This window comes from Manis javanica, chromosome 8, assembly GCF_040802235.1.
Source record: "Manis javanica isolate MJ-LG chromosome 8, MJ_LKY, whole genome shotgun sequence".
NCBI lineage: Eukaryota > Metazoa > Chordata > Mammalia > Pholidota > Manidae > Manis > Manis javanica.
This window is the reverse complement of record NC_133163.1, coordinates 8144899-8165843: the sequence shown is the minus strand read 5'-3', so window position 1 is coordinate 8165843 and position 20945 is coordinate 8144899. Positions and strand designations below refer to the sequence as shown.

General features: G+C 38.4%; 1 protein-coding gene across 9 annotated transcripts in view; it reads left to right on the top strand.

Annotated features, from left to right (window-relative positions):
• Positions 1–776: 776 nt before the first annotated feature.
• The window catches only part of VRK1 (VRK serine/threonine kinase 1), an 84384-nt gene continuing 64215 nt past the window's right edge, over positions 777–20945 (top strand). For 8 of the 9 annotated variants that reach the window (XM_073241883.1, XM_036991786.2, XM_036991787.2 and 5 more), the window contains exon 1: positions 777–919. The gene's annotated coding sequence lies outside the window, so the exon portion shown is untranslated. The remainder of the gene's footprint in view (positions 920–20945) is intronic. The other variant, XM_073241884.1, reaches the window with a different exon arrangement.

Here is a 20945-nt window from a genome sequence, read left to right as displayed (position 1 = left end):
AGACAATTTATTATAAATACAAACTGTATACAGCATATGAGAATTACAGATGAAATATACAGAGGGTTAGGTAGACATTGAAATAGGCTTTGAAAGACAAATAGGATTTAGATACATAGATAGCAATGGGTGGGCAGAATAACATGATTTATGGAGCACCTATCATGTGCAAAGCACTGTCTATAGATTATCTCATTTAGTCATAACAACAGGAAACAGACTCATAAGAGTTAAATAACCTGCCTTAGGTCACAAAGCGACCAAGTGGAAGAACTAGGATTCGAATTGCTGGCTGTTTACTTCCAGGGCCAGGCTTTAGTACAGATATTGTGCCAGCTTGTGGAGGGGTAAATGTTCCAGAGTAGTGGACCAGAAGGTGGCGAAACACAAGCTCAAGTAGGCAGAGGAGACACTCAGCCAACGGGGTCATAGGACTTCTTCCACGTCCGGCCCTAGTCAGCACACTTACACAATGAGTCAAGCTACTGCGAACATCGGTAATGTTTATTTCCCATGGCGTTGCTGGGTACAGCGTACGATCAGGACTGATAGAGGCCATAAACCACATTTCCCAGAAGCCCAAGGGAGCAGAGGGGACCGCATCCCACCCCGACTATAAAAACACTCCACTTCCCAGCATGCAGTGGGAGACCTAACTCGCGACTCCCGGCATGCCTGGGGAGGAGGTGGGGGCCAGCGCGGGCACCGCCCCGCAGTTCGGCGTTCCCGCTCGCCCCTCCTCTCCCGCTCGCGCCGAGCCAATGGGAAGGCTTCATACTGCAGGGTGTGACACGGTCTGCGCCGCCGCGAAGTTGCAAGTCGGAGGAAGCGGCGGGAAGTTCATACTCGGCAGAAGGCGACGCGTCTGCGGCTCCGGGTAGCGAGTTCGCGGAAGGCGCGGTCTCAGAGCAACGGAGCGGTGCGGAACCGTGGCGAGGGCGGCCGGGAGCTGGGCGGACTCTGGGCGGCTGTGACCTGGGGCGGCGCCCGAAGCCGCGGGCAGCGCGGCGCGGCGTCCCCTTCTGGGCTTCCTCAGGCCCCGCTGCGGCCCCGAGCTGCCCGCACAGGCCAGGCCTCCGCTAAGGCCTAATTCCACGTCTGGACAGCGTCTTGGCGCGGTCAGGCCTGGCTGGCATCCCGGGCGCCCGGGGCTGGGTCTGAGAGCTGGGGGCTGTGTGCAAGCCTGGACCGCCGAGGTCCCTCTGCGGTCGTGGAGCTCACTTTCTCCAAGGCAGACACCGTATAGAAGCAAATCAATTTGCATACACTGAAAAGCTCCCTTAAAACGAGGACAGGCGATTGTGGGCCAGAGTGGTGAGTGAGGGAGGCCATCATAGAGGAGGTGACGTTTGACTTGAGATTTGAGAGGGGAGAAGGAGCCTCCCTCCACGATTGCATTTCAGGCCCGGGAGCAGTGAGAACGTCCCCTTACCAAACTGCCTGTGTCCGGGTGGGGCTGGTGCGAGTTTGCACTGAAGGGGATGGGGCCAGGCGGTAGAGCTCCGTGGGGAGTTGTGCAAGGGATTTTCCTCCGCCTGTGACGGTTCCTTCTCTGTTTTCTTTCCCTAGCTGACGGGTTGGCACCCTTTACTCATGCAGCTGTATTCAAGGGCAACAAAACTGTATTTGAGGGCAGCTAATTCCTTCCTCTGAGATAGTTTTTGGCTCTGGTCTCAAAACTCTTAGGTTATTTAGTTAAAATCGACAAACAGCTTCGGAGTAGCTGGATTAAGAGAGCAAGAGAGGCAGACGATTAGGACCTTATTTTTCTAACATTTTTCTGTTTGTCATTCTCTGTACTGACTTCCTTTCCCTCCCCCACCTCATTTCTTGAAACAATTTGGAAATATCACTTTTGCTGTTGGGAGGATGGTGGTTTTAGGGAACTGTTGAGCCTCATTAATCCTTTTTCTTTTCTTTTTTTTTTGAATTTGCCCATCTGTTGAGTCAGAAATTCGCAGGAGTAAAAAAATGTAGGGCAGCATTTATTTTTCAGAGTTCAGAATCTAGGCACTTTACTTTTTATGACACACTGAGCATGATAATTTTGGGTAGAGTTTAATTTACAATTTTAAGGCAATTTCAGAAGGAATCAAGGGTTCTTTATATAATCATTTTAATTGGATATGTTTATATTGTTCAAAATGACATGTAATTGGAATTAAATTTCTGGGTAGAATCATGTTTGTCTATAGAAGGGCATGTAACTTAAGTAGTTTCTTAATAGCGTTCTCTGCTAAAACTACCACACATGGTTATTCTTTGTGCATCTCACCATTGCTGACTGACTATGTTAATACAGTAAAACAGCTTGAGCTTAATAACAATAATCTGTGTTAAGCATCACTGTAAATTTAGTACTTGTATCTAGTGGAAATACCACGTTTATAGTATAATGGTTTATAGTATGATGGCTTACTGCGAAACTATGAGGATATTTGTGAAACATGAGATACTGGAGTAATGTGTCAAGCATAGAACCTGGCATATATTAAGCTAGTAAGTGCCTGGGAAATGGTCATGGAAACCTTATGCTGTCTTATTCCAAGATGCAAGTGTGTATTTAAAAAATGACAGTTATGTATTCAAAATGCTGATAGACTCTAAAATTAACTTTCTTAAATAGGCCGGCTTTTCAAAAAATTGAGAACAAATGTGAAATAATAAATATAAAAGTGAATATCCCACATGTCTAGAAAAGGCAATGTTTTAATTTTGACAATTATATCTTTTTTCCTTAAAGGCATCCCTGATAAGATAAAATGCACAATGAGTAGAATTTTGATTTGAGAAATAAAACTGAAAATATTTTTGATTTGAAAAATAAAACAGGAAAGGAAGCAAAGCTTTAAAATTTACCTTACGTCAAATGAAGGATGACTTTTGAATTTATGCACATGTGCCAATGCTGATATTTCCATATATGAGGCAGTGAGCCTAGTGGGCATTAAATGCTGCCTCTTTGTGGGTGAGGCTTTCATGAAAGCTGGTCTTGATGGGTTTTGATAATGGATTGGTAACTGAATGGGACTGGAGGATATTTTTCAGACTGGTAGGATATTTTGCATGCTTTCTGAGGTTATTTTACAGAGTCAGCAGAAGTGGAGTCATGTATTCACCAAAACCACATGGCCGCCTACTATGTGTCAGGAACTAGGTACAGTCTTCTTGGTGCGGTAGTATTTTGTTGAAGCAAGTTTTCTTTGTTTTAAATTAATAGAGGTTATTCTTTTTGACTTGTGGTTATCTAACATCTGGCATTGCAGAAATCAGTAAATGTATAGGACACTTTTGAAAAACTACCCTATTGATAAAATGTCAAAAATATGGAATTTTTAACAAGGATGTTAGATTAATTTAGAAAGGGGTAGAATCCTGACAAAGCAGTGAGCTAAATGGTATAGCCAAGATGTGCTTGTCCTTTATGCTATATTTGGCTCTTTTGACCAAAATTCTAGTATATTCTCATTTGCCATTATAAAGACGCAAGAGGTCTGTGCCCTTTGGAGTTGTACCCACTCCCCCTGCCTCCAGTGCTGTTATTTCGTGGACTTTCTCACTCCTGCTCCTTCTGTCCCAGTGTTGTTTTGAACCATTGCTTTCAGCCTCAAGCAGATTCTGTTCTTGTTCTGGATCACTTAGTGGGCAACACTTTAAAAAGAGAAGTTGTCTAGAGAGCCTAGAGAGGTATGAGGTGGGTCCTCCTCCCACTCATAGGAGTTTTAATATTCATCCCTAAGTACTTATGACAAGAAACCACTTTTAGTAACTTTTCAGTAAATTTATTAAGATTTTATTAACAATAACGCCTCTTTCAACTTGGAAAAATACAGTATGAATCATATTTATTTAGTCTTCATGTAGGTACATGGATTTTGATGATTCTTTGAAATATCCTTTCTCTCCATGTGTCTCTGGTCCATAGGATAGGAATTTGTACTCTCGAATTTGAAAATTAAGGTACACACATCACACTTGCTAATATTTAGGATGACATTAAACATAGGCACAAAAATACCAATAAAACCTTATGTATTAAGTGGGATGACATAGTGGGTGGAGTCATAATTAAATTGCAAGGTTATTAGTTTGAGATTTGGGGATGTTCTGTCATATACCTTTTAAGCAAATAACAAACTATTGGAAGGACACATTTGTCTTACGGACCTGGATGTCTGGAACAATAGTTGATTATAAGGGACTAAATGAGAACTGGAGTCATTAGGAGTAAGGGCAGTGCAGTCCCACTCTTCAGGGCTTTAAATTTCTTTCTGTGCATTTATTTCATTTTCTCTTTGCAGACTGGCTGCCTTGCTGCTCTCTTTGCATGTGGGGTAGATATTTCTTTTCCAGAACTAGCTCCTTGTTTCAAGAACCCCAAAGAGACTCCATTATCTAATTGTCAGTTATACTTAAAACTAAAAAGAAATCATGAGGTTAGAAATCTCATAGCTAAGGTAACTGTAGCTTTATTTTAGGTTAATTATTTTTCTCAAATTGTTTTACCAAGTAACAGCTGAACAAATGCCCTTGTTTGATGATACTATGTATAAATCAACTTTTACATTGTGATCACATTTCATACTATTGTGTTAGAAAAGTGCTGCTAAAGCCTTTAGTTTTCATAGACTGTGTCTGGAAGACATACAAACAGAAATTTCGACTGTTTCTACTGTGTGTGTTGCTTTTTTCCACTTCTTATTCCAGTTTACTATGTAATATGGGAGCAGAACTGTCAACATACTGGTGATATCTAATTATAAATTCTTTGTTAGGGGTAATAAGAAAACGGTATTTTTTGGTAATCTGGATAGAAGTTAAAGAATTCATTTATTTCAAAACCAGGGTCAGGTTATAACACCAAAGAGGCTTAATCTTACTGTTTTTTCAGGCTTTTAGAAAATATTTTAGAAACTGTGACTTTCAAATTTGCATTACCTCGTCTGTTGCTGGTAGGAATAAAAAATGGTACGGTCACTTCAAAATTAGTTGGACAATTTCTTAAAAAGTTAAACATACACTTAATAGATGACCCAGGAGTTGTACTGCTGGGCTTTTTCGTAGAGAAATGAAAACTTAGGTTCACACAGAGACCTACATATGAAGGTTCATAGCGGCTTTGTTTATAATAGCCCAAAACAAAAGCAATGCCACCCATTCTTCCATGGGTAACTGGTCAAATAAATGTGATACAGCCATAAAATGGAACACCATTCCCAATAAAAAGGACCACACTACACATGCAGCAATTTGAATGGAGCTTAAGGGCATTGTACCGAGTAAAAAAATACAGTCTCAAAAGGTTGTATGATCTGTATGATTCCATTTTTATATATATATAGCATTCTCAAAACGACACAATTATAGAAATGAATAACCAGTCAGTTTTTGGGGTGTTAGGCCTGGGGGTTAGGGTGTATCTGTAAAGGGGTAGCACAAAGGAGTTTCTTTGGGGTGATAGAATGGTTCTTTATCCTACTGTGATGGTTACCCAAATCTTTACACGGGATAAGATGTCGTAGGACTATACATACACAAAAAGAATGTAAAAACTGAAATTCGAATAAGTAGTTTAATTACTAATACTGTGTCAGTGTTAATTTCCTAGTTTTGCTAATTGTACTGTGCTTGTTCATTGTATGGCTTTACCACATTTTAGTTAACCATTAGCTTAACTGTGAGTTATTGTAAATTAAAGGACGTATGAATTATTTCTAGTTTTTGGTTCTTACAAATAGAACTGCTATGAACACTCATGTACAGTGTACAGGTATTAATGTGAAGAAAAGTTTTTAGTTTTCTAGGATAAACGCCCAGGAGTAGTATAAATTTTGAGTGGTAGGGTAAGTGTGTGCTTAACTTACTAAGAAACTGCTAAGCTTTTTTAGCATTCCATTACAATCCTATCATCACTGTATGAGAGACCCAGTTTCATCACATTCTCGGTAGCATTTGTTGTTGGCAGTATTTTTTTATGTTAGCTATTATTCCAGGTGTGCGGTGATATTTCATTGTGGTTTTAATTTCCATTTCCCTAAAGGCTAATGATGTTGAACATCTTTTCCTGTGCTTATTTGCCATTTATATCTTTTGGTGACTTGTGTGTTCAAATCTTTTGCTTGTTTTTTGATTGGTTTGTTTTCATACTGAGCGTAGAGTGTCCTTTATATATTCTGAATACAAGTTCTGTGCCAGATAGGTGGTTTGTAAACATATTCTCTTAGCCTGTGGCTTGTCTTTTCATTCTCTTACAGTGTCCTTTGTAGCACAAGAGTTTTTAATTTTGATGAAGTCCAACTTGCTGCTACATGGATTGTGTTTTTGGTGTCATGCATGTCTCAGAACTCTTTGCCTAACCCTAGGTCAGGAAGTTTTCTTCTAAGTGTCCCACAATTTTATGTCTCATTTAGATATCCATTTGTGTTAATTTGTTGAAAAGATTAGCATTGCTCCATTGAGTTACTTAAAAAAAAAATCTTTGTAAAAATCAGTTGGCCTTGCACTGTATGTAAACTGTATACCAAAGTGAAGATAGGATATAAACAATTAAGTATTAAAATTAACACAGATTTATGAAGGTATGACATGGTTTGAGTCCTGAAAAAACTATGTGTAATTTGAGAGGAACTGGGAAAACATTTTAAAGAATAGTATGAGCAAAGATAGGTCCTAGAAAAAGTAAGAACTGGCTGTTTTAGGGAGTCAGGTGAATGAAGGGGAGGAGGGAAATAAAGGAAGGTTAGTGGGTTTGTGAGTACAGAGAACTGCTGGCTAGACTGTAGTGTTATGATCAGTTTCACTGGCCTCGAGGTACTGGAGCCTCTTGAGCAGGAAGTGATATGGTGGAAGTGGTGTTCAGAAGTTGTTTTTGGGCCCCTGTATGGCAGTAATAGGTTTGCAGGAAGAACAGGATATAACCATGACCCTTAGCTTGACTTACGACTTTGTATTACAGATGTCTACCAGAAAGCTAAAAAAGGGTGGCACTTCAGAGTATTAAGTCCCTTGTACTTCCTAAAAGAGTAATGGTAGATTGCAGACTTCTGTCACTGTTTTCAGTGATAGATACTGAGAACTCTGCTGGACTTTCAGTTAATTCTTTCTTTAATATTAATGCTACTTTTTGTTAAGTTTTGCATGTGGGAAGAAGAGTAGTTTCCATTGGTTCATTGTTGATGTGGTTGACATTTCTTACCATGCTAAAGAGACCAAGAGGTAAGGAACTGAAGTGATAAATTGGTACAAAGAGCTGATATATTGGTCCAGTGAGGAAAAGTTAATGGAATCACTTTATTTAGCACGGCAAAGAGGAGATTGGGGTTGTTCAATCAGGATGTCCTAATACTCATGTATGAAGAACTACTCAGAGAGTGACGGTGACCAGCTGTTCTTCAGAATCACTGAGCAGTGAACAAGAACAAATGGCTCAAATTGCAGCATTAGGGTTTTAGTTCTAGGCAGGAATCTGGAAGAATTTACAGACAGCAAGAATTAGATACCTCATGGCAGTGATCCAAAAGATCTTTTAGGATAGAACAGGAATCTAGAGGTAGTTTAGGAACATTTTGCTTGTGGTCAAGGGAATGTGACAGGTGACAACTCTTAGGTTGTAATTTATTAATGTGTGGCCAGAAATACTCAGTTTTTGTTCTCTTAGCATTCACTTCATTTCTTGATTTCTTTTCTCTGAACAAAGTATACTTTTTTCCCCCCTGCTCATCTGTGGGAATCTCACTGGGTTTCTGCTTTCTTTTGTGCATTTAAAAGATTATCTTGGATATATATTAGACTTCTGTCATTTAAAAAATAACCAGCAGATAGAACTTACTTAATGTTAGACAAACTACTAAATATCAGTGCAGCTCTGCACTTTTAATTTAGAACATGGAAAAGCACATCATCCCATTAAAAAAAATCACTGATGACTTGTTCAGCAAAGGATTTTACTGCAGGAGAGTTCCGTGACGTGTGTTAATGAAAGCGGCAGTGTGAAACGCTTCCGTGCATCTACTTCTTCGTCTTCAAAGTAGTTTTTCCATTTGATTTAGTTTCCTTAGTCTGACTCTTTTCTACTAGTCTAGACCTTTTTTCCACTGAAATGTTGAGATGGACCAAGAATATTTCACTTGTGATTGCAACCCTTCAGTATTAACACAGAGAACTTTTTTTTGTCTGCAGAAGAGCAAGCTCTTACAGTGCTGTGCAAGCTGCCCATTTAAGACTGTCATTGCTTGGCACCTATGCCCTGGTGACAGTTTGACCAACATGTGAGCAGGCATACTGCCATCCTGACAGATGGGCATGAGTGTAGGCAGCCAAGAAATCATGTATCTGCATCTAGTGTGTTTGTTAAGGGCAGGATTCCCAGTTGGGGATGTTCAAACGTCTGTCCATCCTGAGCTTTCACGCCTATGGATAAAGGGATGTCATCATTAATCTCAGCTTCTGACTGAGATTCCATGGGTATATAAGAGCTTCTTGGCTCTTACAGAAGTAGGCAATTGGGGACAATCAGGATAATTGTTCTCTCCTTCATCACAGGACTACTTCAAGTAATCCTTTCCTCTTTTCTCCTAGCCAACTAGGTTTGCAGTGAGTACAAACCTGTTCAGACACTGTCCCAATACTTCTAGAATATGTGCTTCACTTGTTTTCTAGAGGACAAAAGCTTTGGACATCATTTAATGTTTATGCTTTGGACAATGTTGTATATAATTGTAGTCGGGTAGATCTGAGTTCAAATACTGACTGCTGTATGACATTAGGGCAACCTAATTTTACATGATTGTAAATTAATTTTTTGATTTTTACATGAATCACTTGGTATACTATCTGGCCTACATTAACAGTTCAATAAATATTTCTCCTCCTCCTCCTCCTCCATCACTTTAACTACCTGAGGGTATTTTTCTCTGGCGTTTTCTGAAACAAAATATTTTTTTCAGCTCATATTCCACCTTTCTTGAAAGTCATGTATGCAATATTATCTGCATTATTTGGTCTGCAGTGGAGTGCCTCCCAAAACAGGCAATTTAATACTTTTAGAACAGAGGTTATTAAACATGGGACTAGTCACATTTTAGCCAGGTCATTTTTTTGTTGTGGGAGTTGTTCTCTTATGTGTGGGATGTTTAGCAGCAGCATCCCTGGCCAGGCGGATACAATCATCCCAGGCTGAGAACCCCTGCTCTGGAGAACCCCTGCTGCTTTTAATGAAATTTTGACTGTTAGTAAGTTCTTGATATTGGGTGGAAGTCTACTTTTTCTTACTCAGTTCTGTCTTTTGGGGACACTTAGGACAAGCTGAATCTCTTTTCCACTTAACATCCTTTCAAATGCTCAGGACTGTCATCAAGTCTTCTTGGTCTGAGTTGTTGTATATCCAGTTCATTAGCAGTTTCTTACGAGACATGATTTCATGTCAGTTCCCCACATTGGTGGCTTTCCTTGATTTAATTCCATTTCTAATGTGTAGTGCCTAGAATTGAATGCAACACTCTAGTCATGGCTTGATTAGTAAAAAATAGAGTTTCCTTTCTCTCTCTTTTTTTTTCTATAGCATTTTTCTTCTATTAGTGTAGGGAAGAATATTACCTTTCTTATACATACTATGTTAGTTATCAGCTATATCCTTTGATGACCACATCATACACTGAGCTTAGGGTTGAAGAAAGCCCCTAGGTCTAGCTAAACTATATCTCCTTCGTACTGTTCGTACGCATTAATTTTAGGGTACAACATGAGACCTTATGTTTAACAGTTAAATTTCGTTTTTTGCGGTTTTAGCTAATTGCAGTCCTAATTCTTGTTTTCTGCCTTAAAAGAACAAGTAGGTGATAATGCCATCAACTGGGTTTGAAAATACAGGAGAAAGGAATGTGTGTGTGAGTGTGTGTGCACTCACGCAGATTGAAAAGAGAAGTGAAGGTGGCAGTCTGGGGAATCCCAGTATTAACAGACAGCTGAGAAAAAGAAAGCAAAAAAGACCAAGTAGGGGTGGGCAAAAAGGTAGGATAAAAATGAGAGGAGTATCTTAGAAGCTGGAGTGATGACTGTGTGTTAAGGACTGTGATATTTACTTGAATGCAAATTGAATAGGACGTGGTCTCTGCTTTCTGCTCCTGTTTCTATTTGCCCTGTAGTTAAACTATTCAGTTAATGGCACCACCTAGCCAATCCTGTTTGAAAACTTGGAGTCATCCTTCACTTCTCCTTCACACCCTCGTATCTACTGGGTTACCAAGTTCTGTGATTAAAAATGTTCTTCTTTTCTGGAGTACAGAATACATACTGGACAAAGTGCATAAATCTTAGTATCTATCTACATCAATGATTTTTTGTTTTTAACAAAGTGAGCCCACTAAAATCACTTCCATGCAGGTCAAGACACTGAATGTTCTAGTACTCTAGATGACTTCTCTTGTGCCCCTTTCCAGTAATTACTCCCACCCAAAGTGACCGCTATTCTGACTCTAACTATAGCTTAGTTTTGCCTGATTTTGAACTAATATGCAAATGGATTATACCCTATATTCTCTTCTTTAACCAGGCTTATTTTATGTAACATTGCATTGAGATTCATTCATGTTTTTGTATGCAGTTTGTTGTTTTTTTTATAGCTGTATAGTTTTGGTTATCTTTTACTGTATAATGATGAAACAACAATCATTTTCAAATGCTCATGGATTCTGTGGATTAGGAATATGGTGGGGATATCTTGTTCCTGCTCTATAATGGTTGATGTCTAGAGTCATTTAGAGGCTCCTTCACTTACATGTATTGTACCTCAGCTGGTATGTTCTGAAGATGAAGACCATCTGAGATTGTTGACCAGAGCACCTACATGTGGAGTTCTCCACAAGGTCTTGGGTTTTCACAGCATGTTGTCTGGGTTCGCAGAGGAAGCTTCCTGAGAGTGACTGACTTGTCCCTGAGTGTCTTACAGCATCACTTTCACTATATTCTATTGGTTGAGATAGATACAGTCCTTCCTGGATTCAAGGGGAGAGAATACAGACCTTATGTCTTTATGAGAGATGTGTCCAAGAATTTATGACCTTTTAACAGTACCAGCACAAGTTACATATGCCCCAGCTTATCCATTCTGTTGCAGATGGGTCTCTGAGGAGTTCCTGCTTCAGAGTAGGTATATGTAGTGCTGCTGTAATCGTGTCTGTATCTTCTGGTTCATATACATTTTCATTTTGATGAGTATATATTATAGTAGAATGCTGGTCAGAATGTATGGGTATCTTAAGCTTCAATATATACTGCCAAACAGTTTTCTAAAGTTTTTGTATTAATGTTGCTGGCACAGTCGGAGAGTTCCCGTGGCTCTGCAGCCTTGGCTCTGCTTGGTACTGTCAGTTCAACACTAAAATCTTTTTTTTTTTTTTTAATCATTCCATGATTGTGTAGAAGATACCAGTGTGGTTTAATTGGCATTTCCCTGATAACTAGTGATTTGAGCACCTTTTTATGTATTTGTTAGCCATTTGGGTATCCTGTGTTGTCAAGTGCCTGTTCAGGTCTTTTGTCCATTTTTAACAAGTTGAGTTGTCTTTTTTCTTATTGAAATGCTGGAGTTCTTAAATAGTCTGGAAATGAATCCTTTGAATGTGTGAATTGCAAAAATTTCTTCCCATCCTGTGGCATTGCATTTCACTCTGGCAATGTGTCTTTTGATGAACTGAGATTCTAAATTTTAATTCCATTTTACCAATGTTTTCCTTTATTATTAGTACTTCTTTGTGTCCTAAGAAGTTTTTGCTACTCTGTAGTCATGAAGTTTTTTTTTCTTAGTGTTCTGGAAGCTTTATTATTTTACCTTTGCTAAGGTCTCCAGGAACGGAATTTTGTATGTTGTGAAGTAGGGGTCAAGGTTCCTTTCTTCCATATGTTTATCCATACAAGTAGGAGCAGGTAGGATTGGGTCAGGTAGACACAAGCCCAGGAATGAGAGTCTCTGTATTCTCAGCCTTAACCTACCTTTAATGTACTCTCTGAGTTTGGGCATGTTATTAAACCCTTCTGACCTCAGCTTCAGCTGTAAAATGAAGGATTTGAATGAAACACTTATGATTTTTATTCTGGCTCTGGCCTTCTAGATCCTTCTACCTCATTTTACAGTTTTATTTAGACTTAGAATCTTCCTGGATCTGGATTCTATCTAATGTATTTCTGCCATCTCCCAGTTTTATGTTACCACTAGTTATGATGAGGATACCATTTAGATCTTCATCTAAGCTACTGAAGAAAGATGGCTTTTTTAATCATGTTGGGAAGTCCCCAGCTAAACATGTTTTTCTTATCTTATTGGCATAGGGTGTCGTCATTCTGTTATAAGCCATGGTTCAGGACACCAATTCCATTTTTGAAAGTCATTTGCATATACTATTTATTGTACTTGTTCCTTCCTTCAGTTTCCTGCTTGAACTTCGAAGAATCACAGATACAATGTAGAACCTTATGAATCAGCAGAAGTCATTCATGATCAGGGAGTTCTGGTCTTAGCAAATTCTCCTTCCATCTTGCACATATGCTCCTGGAAAGTGACAAAGCTTCCCAATAGTCATATCAGTATACATGCTGTAGCTGTACCCCTAAGGAGAGTAGTCAAGAACCACCCTGGAAGACATAACAGAAAATCTGTCATCTGCTGGTTTCTTTGTGTTCATAGAGGCATGATTTAGGGTGATTTCTACCCTTCTTTTAGAAGGTATACTTTTGTTTCCACAGAACAGTGTAACTTCAGTATAGTTATTGTTCCTTCTTTTATTATCCTGATACTCACATTTTTCTTCTCATTAAGCTTTTTTAAACAGCTTTGTTGAGATATAGGTCACATATACAGTTCACTTGTTTGAAGAGTATGTTCAGTGGTTTTCAGCATATCTGCAGGACTGCAACTAACACCATAATCTAATTTTAGAATATTTTTATCAGTCTTGAAAGAAACCCACCCCTGCCCATTAGCAGTCACTCTTCATTCTCTCTTCCACCGCCACAACTCTGAGAAACTGTTTGCTTTTGTCTCTATTAGTTCACGTGTTCTGGAAATTTTACATAATTTGAGTCTAAAATATGTGGTCTTTTGTAACTGATGTCTTCTACTTAACATGTTTTCAAGGTTCACCGATGTGGAGAATGTGTTAGTATGTTATTTCTTTTTTATTTCTGAATAATATCTTGTAGGGGTACACTATATGGTTTATCCACTTATCAGTTGAAGGTCATTTGAGTTCTTTTCATTTTTTGACTTATGAATAGTGCTACTGTGAACACCTAACGTACAAGTTTTTGTGTGGATGTATGTTTTCATTTTTCAAGTATATACCTGTGAGTGGAATTGCTGGGTCATAGGATTTAACTATAGTCATCTGTTTAACTTCTTTAGGACCTGCCAAATTGTTTTCCAAAGTGGCTGTGTCATTTTACCCTTTCACGAGCAATGTATGAAGGTTCAGATCTCTCCAAATCCTCTCCAGTACTTGTTATTATATTTGTTTTTGTTTATATCCATCCTAGTATGTGTGAAGTAGTAACTCATTGTGGTTTTGATTTTCATTTCCCTGATTACTAGGTTAAATGTCATTTATGTGCTTATCGGCCATTCATATCTCTGTTTTGGAGAAATGTCTATTTAAGTCCTTTGTCCATTTTAGAATTGGGTTATTTGTAGACGTGTACTCTGAAAACTGTAAGACACTCATGAAAGAAATTGAAGAAGACATAAATGAATGGAAATCTATCCCATGAACATGGATAGGAAGAATTAATACTGTCAAAATAACCGTCCTGCCCAAAGCAATTTACAGATTCAGTGCAATCCCTATCAAAATACCAACGGCATTTTTCAAAGAACTAGAGCAAATAATCCTAAAGTTCATATGAATCCACAAAAGACTCTGAATAACCAAAGCTGTCCTGAGAAAGAAGATCAAAGCTTGGGGATATGCTCTCTGACTTTAAGCTATACTATAAAGCTATAGTAATCAAAACTGTATGGTACTGGCACAAGAACAGGCCTGTAGATCAGTGGAACAGAATAGAGAGCCCAGATACAAACCTACCCATATGTGGTCAGTTAATATATGATAAAGGAACCATGAATATACAGTGGAGAAGAGACAATCTCTTCAATAACCAGTGTTGGGAAAACTGGCAGCTACATGCAAGAGAATGAAACTGGATCACTGCCTAATTCCATACACAAAAGTAAACTCAAAATGATTAAAGACCTAAATGTAAGACATGACACCGTAAAACTCTTAGAAGAAAATAGGCAAAAATCTCTTGACCATAAGCATGAGCAATTTGTTCCTGGACATATCACCCTGGACAAGGGGAACAAAATAAAAAATGAACAAGTGGGACTACATTAAACTAAAAAACTGCTGTGCAGCAAAGGACACCATTAGCAGAAGAAAAAGCCATCCTACAGTATGGGAGAATATACTCCTAAATGATTTATCTGATAAGGTGTTAACATCCAAAGAGAACTCATACACTTCAACACCAAAAAAACAACCCAATTAAAAGATGGGCAGAGGACCTGAACAGACATTTTTCCGAAGAAGAAATACAGATGGCCAGCAGGCACATGAAAAGATGCTCCTTATTACTAATCAACAGGGAAATGCAAATCAAAACCACAGTGAGATACACGTCACACTTGTTAGAATGACCACTACCCAAAAGATAAGAAATAACATGTTGGCGAGGATGTGGAGAAAAGGAACCCTCATACACTGCTGGTGGGATTGCAAATTGGTGCAGCCACTATGAGAAACAGTGTGGAGGTTTTTCGAAAAACTGAAAGTAGAAATACTATATGACCCAGCAGTTCTACTACTGGGAATTTACCCAATGAAAACAAAATCACAGATATGAAAAGATATATGCACTCCTGTGTTTATTGTGCCATTATTTTCAGTAGCCAGAATAGGGAAACAGCCTGAATGTCCGTCAATAAAAAAAGATGTGGTACATATTATAGGTAGTATAGAATATTACTCAGCCATAAAGACTGAAATCTTGCCATTTGTCACAACATGGATGGACCTAGAAGGTACTATGCTAAGCATAGTAAGTCAGACAGAGAAAGACAAATACCATATGATTTAATTAATATGTGGACTCTAAAAAATAGAACAAGGAACATGTGAAACATTCAGCTCCTTCCTTGGGGCTTAGGGTGGGGGAGCCAGGCGGCACCTCCCCTTGAAGTTGTCGTCTTCAGGCTTCCCTGTGTCCTAGGTGATGCCTTCACATAGGCCGAGCAGGAAGTTTCTAGTTTCTCCTGCCTGCAGGCAAATGAATGTTACTGAGTGCTTTCTTCATAGTTGGTTCCTGTTAGGATTCCAGGGATGGATCTTCTAACTATCACATCAAAAGTCAGAGAAGTGTGCAGCAGACACTTGCCAGAATCCTTCCCTTTGGGGAGAAATGGTGACAATGGGGTGTCCTTGGCTTGAGTTTGAAATTCTAACATACTGTGTGCTATCAGTTAAAAATTCTGCAGTTAGTGTTACTTTTTAGAACTTTTAGAAATCATTTAAGGATATAAAAGTTGAGGAAGGACATTTGTTACTGTATTTTAAAGATTTACCAACAAGTTTTATAATGTAATGTTAATCACTTTCCTAATGGAAGTAAAAAAATTTCTGACTAGGAAGACATTTTTCTTCTCTGACAATATCTACTTTCTTTTTTAGAATTAGAAGTGCGAGTCTTCACCTAGTTCTTTCTAGCTTAGGTGTGAAAACATGACTTGTGTGACAATTGCTTCTAAAGATTGTATTACAGTTTGAGTTAATGTTTTTCAGGAATAAGCCTATGAATTTGCATGATCATTATCTATGGAGGTTCACTTCTGTATTCTCATGGTTTGTTGTGTTTTACTTGACTCTTACTTTGTTAATGTTACTAAAGGTACTGTATAGCCATGGGTGTTTTTCATATTTTTATTGACAGGCATGGTTCTTTGAGTGAAACCAGGGGACTAATCGGGTGTGCCTAATTGGAACTCACAGTTAACCTTACTGTGTCTCAGGTTTTGGTATTATATGGTATTTGGCAATAAGTGTATTTTTATTCCTATGGATATCCTTACAGTTCTGTCTCAATTGTAGGATTTTGGAGATAAAATGAAGTAAATATATGAAGACCTTTTGTATGATTGGGAAGTGGCTATATAAACTCGAGATTATTTTATTTTTCAGTTGATTTCTTAGCCCTAATCAAATACATTAATCAACTTCTGATTAGCTGGCTCATTTGTAGGAGAATTATCTTTAGATGTATTGCTTTCAAATTGTTCCTGATGTAATTTAGCAAAGGGGGTGATGAAGTTCTTTGTTGACCAATTATCTCTTGTGATTTTATTCTTTGACTTACTGTAGTTTGGCAGGAAGCCATTTACACCAAAACATGTAATTACTTTTTAATCCCAGATAAGTTTGAAATACAGATGAATGATTTTGGCCTGGGATATGATGGGATGGGAAAAGGGTGATTTTTTTGGGATCCTTGAAACATTCGTTCACTAATTTATATTTTTACCCAACTTCTAAAATGACTTTGAGGAGACTTGTATTCAAATCCTCTAATAGAGCAGAGTTGCATGTAATAGAGCCATTACATTGAAAGTGAATGACTTAATGGAGAGAAAGGATAATGTACCAGAATATCTAGATGAGTGGTCCAGTCTGTGCATCACAAGCCCCGTGCAGCGTGAAGGCAGCTAGGTGCCAAGGTTCCAATGTCAACTAGGGCCTGCCATGCTGCAGAGTTCACTGGTACTGATGTATAGCCAAGACTGAGAATCACTGCCTCAGACAATGGGCACTTATGTAATCGAGTCTACAATTTTTCTTGGAACTTGCTGACACTCACTGAAAAAGAGGAGTTTCTGGAATCTCTTAATATCTTAAAAACTTGCAATACTGGGAGAGGCACTTTTTTCCCTGCCATGAACGGTTTGATTTTGTAGATCTGTCCAGCTGCTCACTGTCTTTAATAGTTTTATCAAATAATTCGGAAACATTCTTTACCTGGAGAGCATTTTATTGACCCTTGTTTGAAGCTGGTGGTCTAATATTAAATCATAGCTGTAGAATGGTGTTTCTGCATGAAGCATCTTTTTGAGGCCAATGGTTGCATTTTCTTTTTGTGTATTTCAGCTCCTAGCACAGTTTCTGGCACATATTTTGGAGGTGCTTTATAAATGCATTTGGGATAAATTGGTTCAAATGTTTTTAATTTCCTGGTGAACTAAATTGCCTTAAAGACAGAGCTTAGAAAATCTAGAGGAAGAGATGATTAACATGTTTCCTAGACCATCTGTCGCTAACATCAATTGTTCTACTTGGCACTGAAGACTTCTTCTTTGGGAGGAAGGGTAGCTTGTGTAAAGTCCAAAAAAATTTGAAAACCTCTTAGGGTATTCTGCACCCCTGTGTTCAAAGTCAATGCAGTTTTTAAAAGACTGACATTCTTACTACTCAGTTAGGATTAATGCAGTCATTGGTTATTTCAGTAGCAACACCATTGTGATACAGGGTAGCTCTTTCTGCCTTGCCCAGATACAGTCTAATGACGGCTCAACCAGGGTGATGCTTTGAAAATGTGAGTCAGAGCATGCCGTGCCTCTGTTCAAAACCTTCCCAAGATTTCCCATCTCCCTGAGGAGTTAAAGTCAGCATCCTTGTAGTGGCCTGTGTGTTGGACATGATTTCTACCCAACACCTTTTTGCATCTCTGATATCAGCTCTCCCCTGGCTGATTCTTCAGCTGCACTGGCTTCCCTACTTCTTCTAGAACATTCTCTTGCCTTAGGACCTTTGCATTTGCTGCTCCCTTAATGTGGTTTGGTCTTCCTGTAGATAACCGCATGACTATCTCTCCAGAGTATTTTCAGGTCTTTGCTTAAAGTCACTTTCTTGGGAGGGTTTACCGGATTGCCTTTTAAACTCCCCCTATCCCCATCTCAAACTCCTTGTCCTTGCTTTTTATTTTTCCTTTAGCTCTTATTACCATGGGACATAGGACATGGTTTAATTTTTGAAAACTTATCTAAAAAAATGACTTAATGAGGGCAGGGGTTTTTGTCTGTTTAATCCTTGTCTTCTAGAACAGTTCTGGCACAGAGTAAGAGGTAAATATTTGTTGAGCAAATGAATTACTGAAACAGGCATTATGCGTTGTAATAATGTAGAATTCCATGGGACTCAGCATTATTTTTATTTTAAATTAAAAAGAATTTAGCATGGTAAAGATTTTTATATTTCCTGTCAAAAAGTTGCAAACTGTTCACTCTAATAGTGCTACCAAATTACTTATAAGTTAAAGGGAGAATAGTGCCTAGTCTTATCCTGTGCTTTTTAAAAAACTGAAGTATAGTATTATATTGGTTTCAGGTGTACAACATAGTGATTCAGCAATTATGTACATTACAAAATGCTCACCATGATAAGTGTAGTTATCATCTGTCACCATACAGTTATTACAATATAATTGACTTTATCCCCTATGCTGTACTTTTCATCCCAGTGACTAATTTATTTTATAATTGGTAGTGAGTTTGTACCTCTTTATCCCCTTTACCTGTTTTTTCTATTCCCTATCCCTCTCCCGTCCTGCAGTTATTAGTTCTTTATATTTATGAGTATTTGTTTTGTTTGTTTGTTTTATATTTTTATATTTCGCTTAGCTTACACTTTAGGTCGATCCATGTTGTTGCAAATGACAAAGATTTCGTTCTTTTTTATGGCTAATATTTGTGTGTGTGCGTGCGTGTGCACGCAAACACCCATTCATCTATTGATGTCCTGTCGACTGCTTCTTAAGAAGGGAATTTGATCCATTGTAAGCCTTTTTGTACCTTGAGGTGACTTTAGTGATAAAGGCACTACAGAATCACTTAACATTTTGGGTATGTATCAAGCTTACGTGGTTCATTCTGTGGATGGAATGGGTTTTGAGAATGGGATAATAACATAGCAAAAAACATCTGGCGTGTAAAAACTTCAGTGAGAACTAGGTCAGTGGGAGAATTCTTGACTGAAGTGTTCAGAGTGTGATTCTTATTTTGATTGAAGTACTGTAAATTAAAATGCAAATAGAACACATGTTGCAAAACCTTGTAGAAGTATGTTTATCCTTTTGCTAAAGTCAGAGTCCTTATAATGGTCTTCAGGGCTCTACTTGATCCATTGTTCTTGTCTTACCTGACTTATCTCCTCCTTTTTCCCTGCTCACTGCACATCCGCCACACTGGCATTCTTAACTCTTTGGTTGCCTGGCAGGGTTCTATCTTTGGATCTTTGCAGTGTTCACCCCTCTGCCCAGAATACCTGCCCTTAAGTACTCACATGGCCAGCTTCCTCATCTCCTTCCAGTCTTTGCTCAGAGCTCTCCTTCTCAGTGAGGCTGACCAAGACCCTTTGTTAATACTGCAAGCTGCCATCTCCTTATTCTCTGTCCACCTTGACTTGGAATATTATTTTCTTCTTTTTTTAAATATAGCACCTACATTTTCTAAAGTATTAGATAATTTATCCATTGTGTTTGTTCTTATTACCTGTCTCTGTTAGAATACAAGTGTCAAAAGGGCAGGACCTTTGTTTTGTTTCTTTGCATAGCAAGTGCTTAGAATAGTAGTGCTTGACACATGGCAGATTATCAATAAATACCTGTTGAGAGAGTGAATGAACGAACTGTTATTCTTCATAAATTCACATACTTCACAGTTAAGCTTTACTTAATGTGACAACTAGTAGATTTATGTATTTAGCACCTGTAAGAACAACTTTTGAAATAATACCACTGGTGATTCTTTTCCAGCTGTGTATGTTGAGGGGTGTAGGGGTGACTCCATAATCACCAGGAGTGTATTGGTACTGCTTTGATTCAACTCAGTTTCTATGTCTGTTTTGTGTTTATAAACTCTTTTCTTCTTTTAATTGTGAGGAAAAACACATAACAATATTTACCATCTTAACCATTTTTGATGTACAGTTCAGCGGTGTTACGTTCACATTGTTGTATAGCCAATCTCCAAAACCCTTTTCATCTTGCAAATTTGAAACTTTACCCATTTAACAACTCCCCTTTTCCCTCTCCCCACTCCTAGCACCATTGTACTTTGTTTCTATGAATTTGACTACTGTAGATGTTAGATACCACATGTAAGTGAAACCATACAGTATTTCTCTTATTGTAACTTGCTTATTTCACTTAGTATAATGTCCTCAAGATTCATGCATGTTGTAGCATGTGTCAGAATTTCCTACTTTTTTAAGGTGGAATAATATGGCGTTGTGTGACCCCCTCCCCCCCCCCACACACGCACCACATTTCGTTTATTCATTCATGTGTTGGATGGACACTGGGGTTCTTCCACCTTTTGTCTATAGGGAATAGTGCTATTGTGAACATGGGTGTGCAGATATCTCTTTGAGACTGTAAATTCTTCTTGAGATCTGTTAACAAAAAGGGATAAACATATCAGTTATGTTTTCAGTATATGCCTCCATCTTAATTTTAAAGCTCTTAATTTTATTTCCAAGATCTTTATTTGCAAAGATCTTAATCTTATTTAGCGGCATTTTTTAATGCAATTTATTCTCATATAATAAAATTTGTATTTTGCTATAAACTGTGGAAGTATAGGTGGGTCTTTTTTTTTTTTTTAACATGCTACAATCCTGGAAAATGCCATCAAAAAGTGGAACAAACTCCTTGAAAGAACAAGCTGCTATTCATTGCTGTATTTCCCAACTTATCTAGACTGTGAGTGACCTAAAATGTAGAATGAAAAACAGGATCGTATTGTGACAGCAAAGGAAGGGAATGTTTCCAGAAAAAAGGGATGAATGGTAGTGTTGAGTGCTGCTGAGTAGGCAAATGAGAATTCAGAATGTCATTTGGACTTAGTGCCTTAG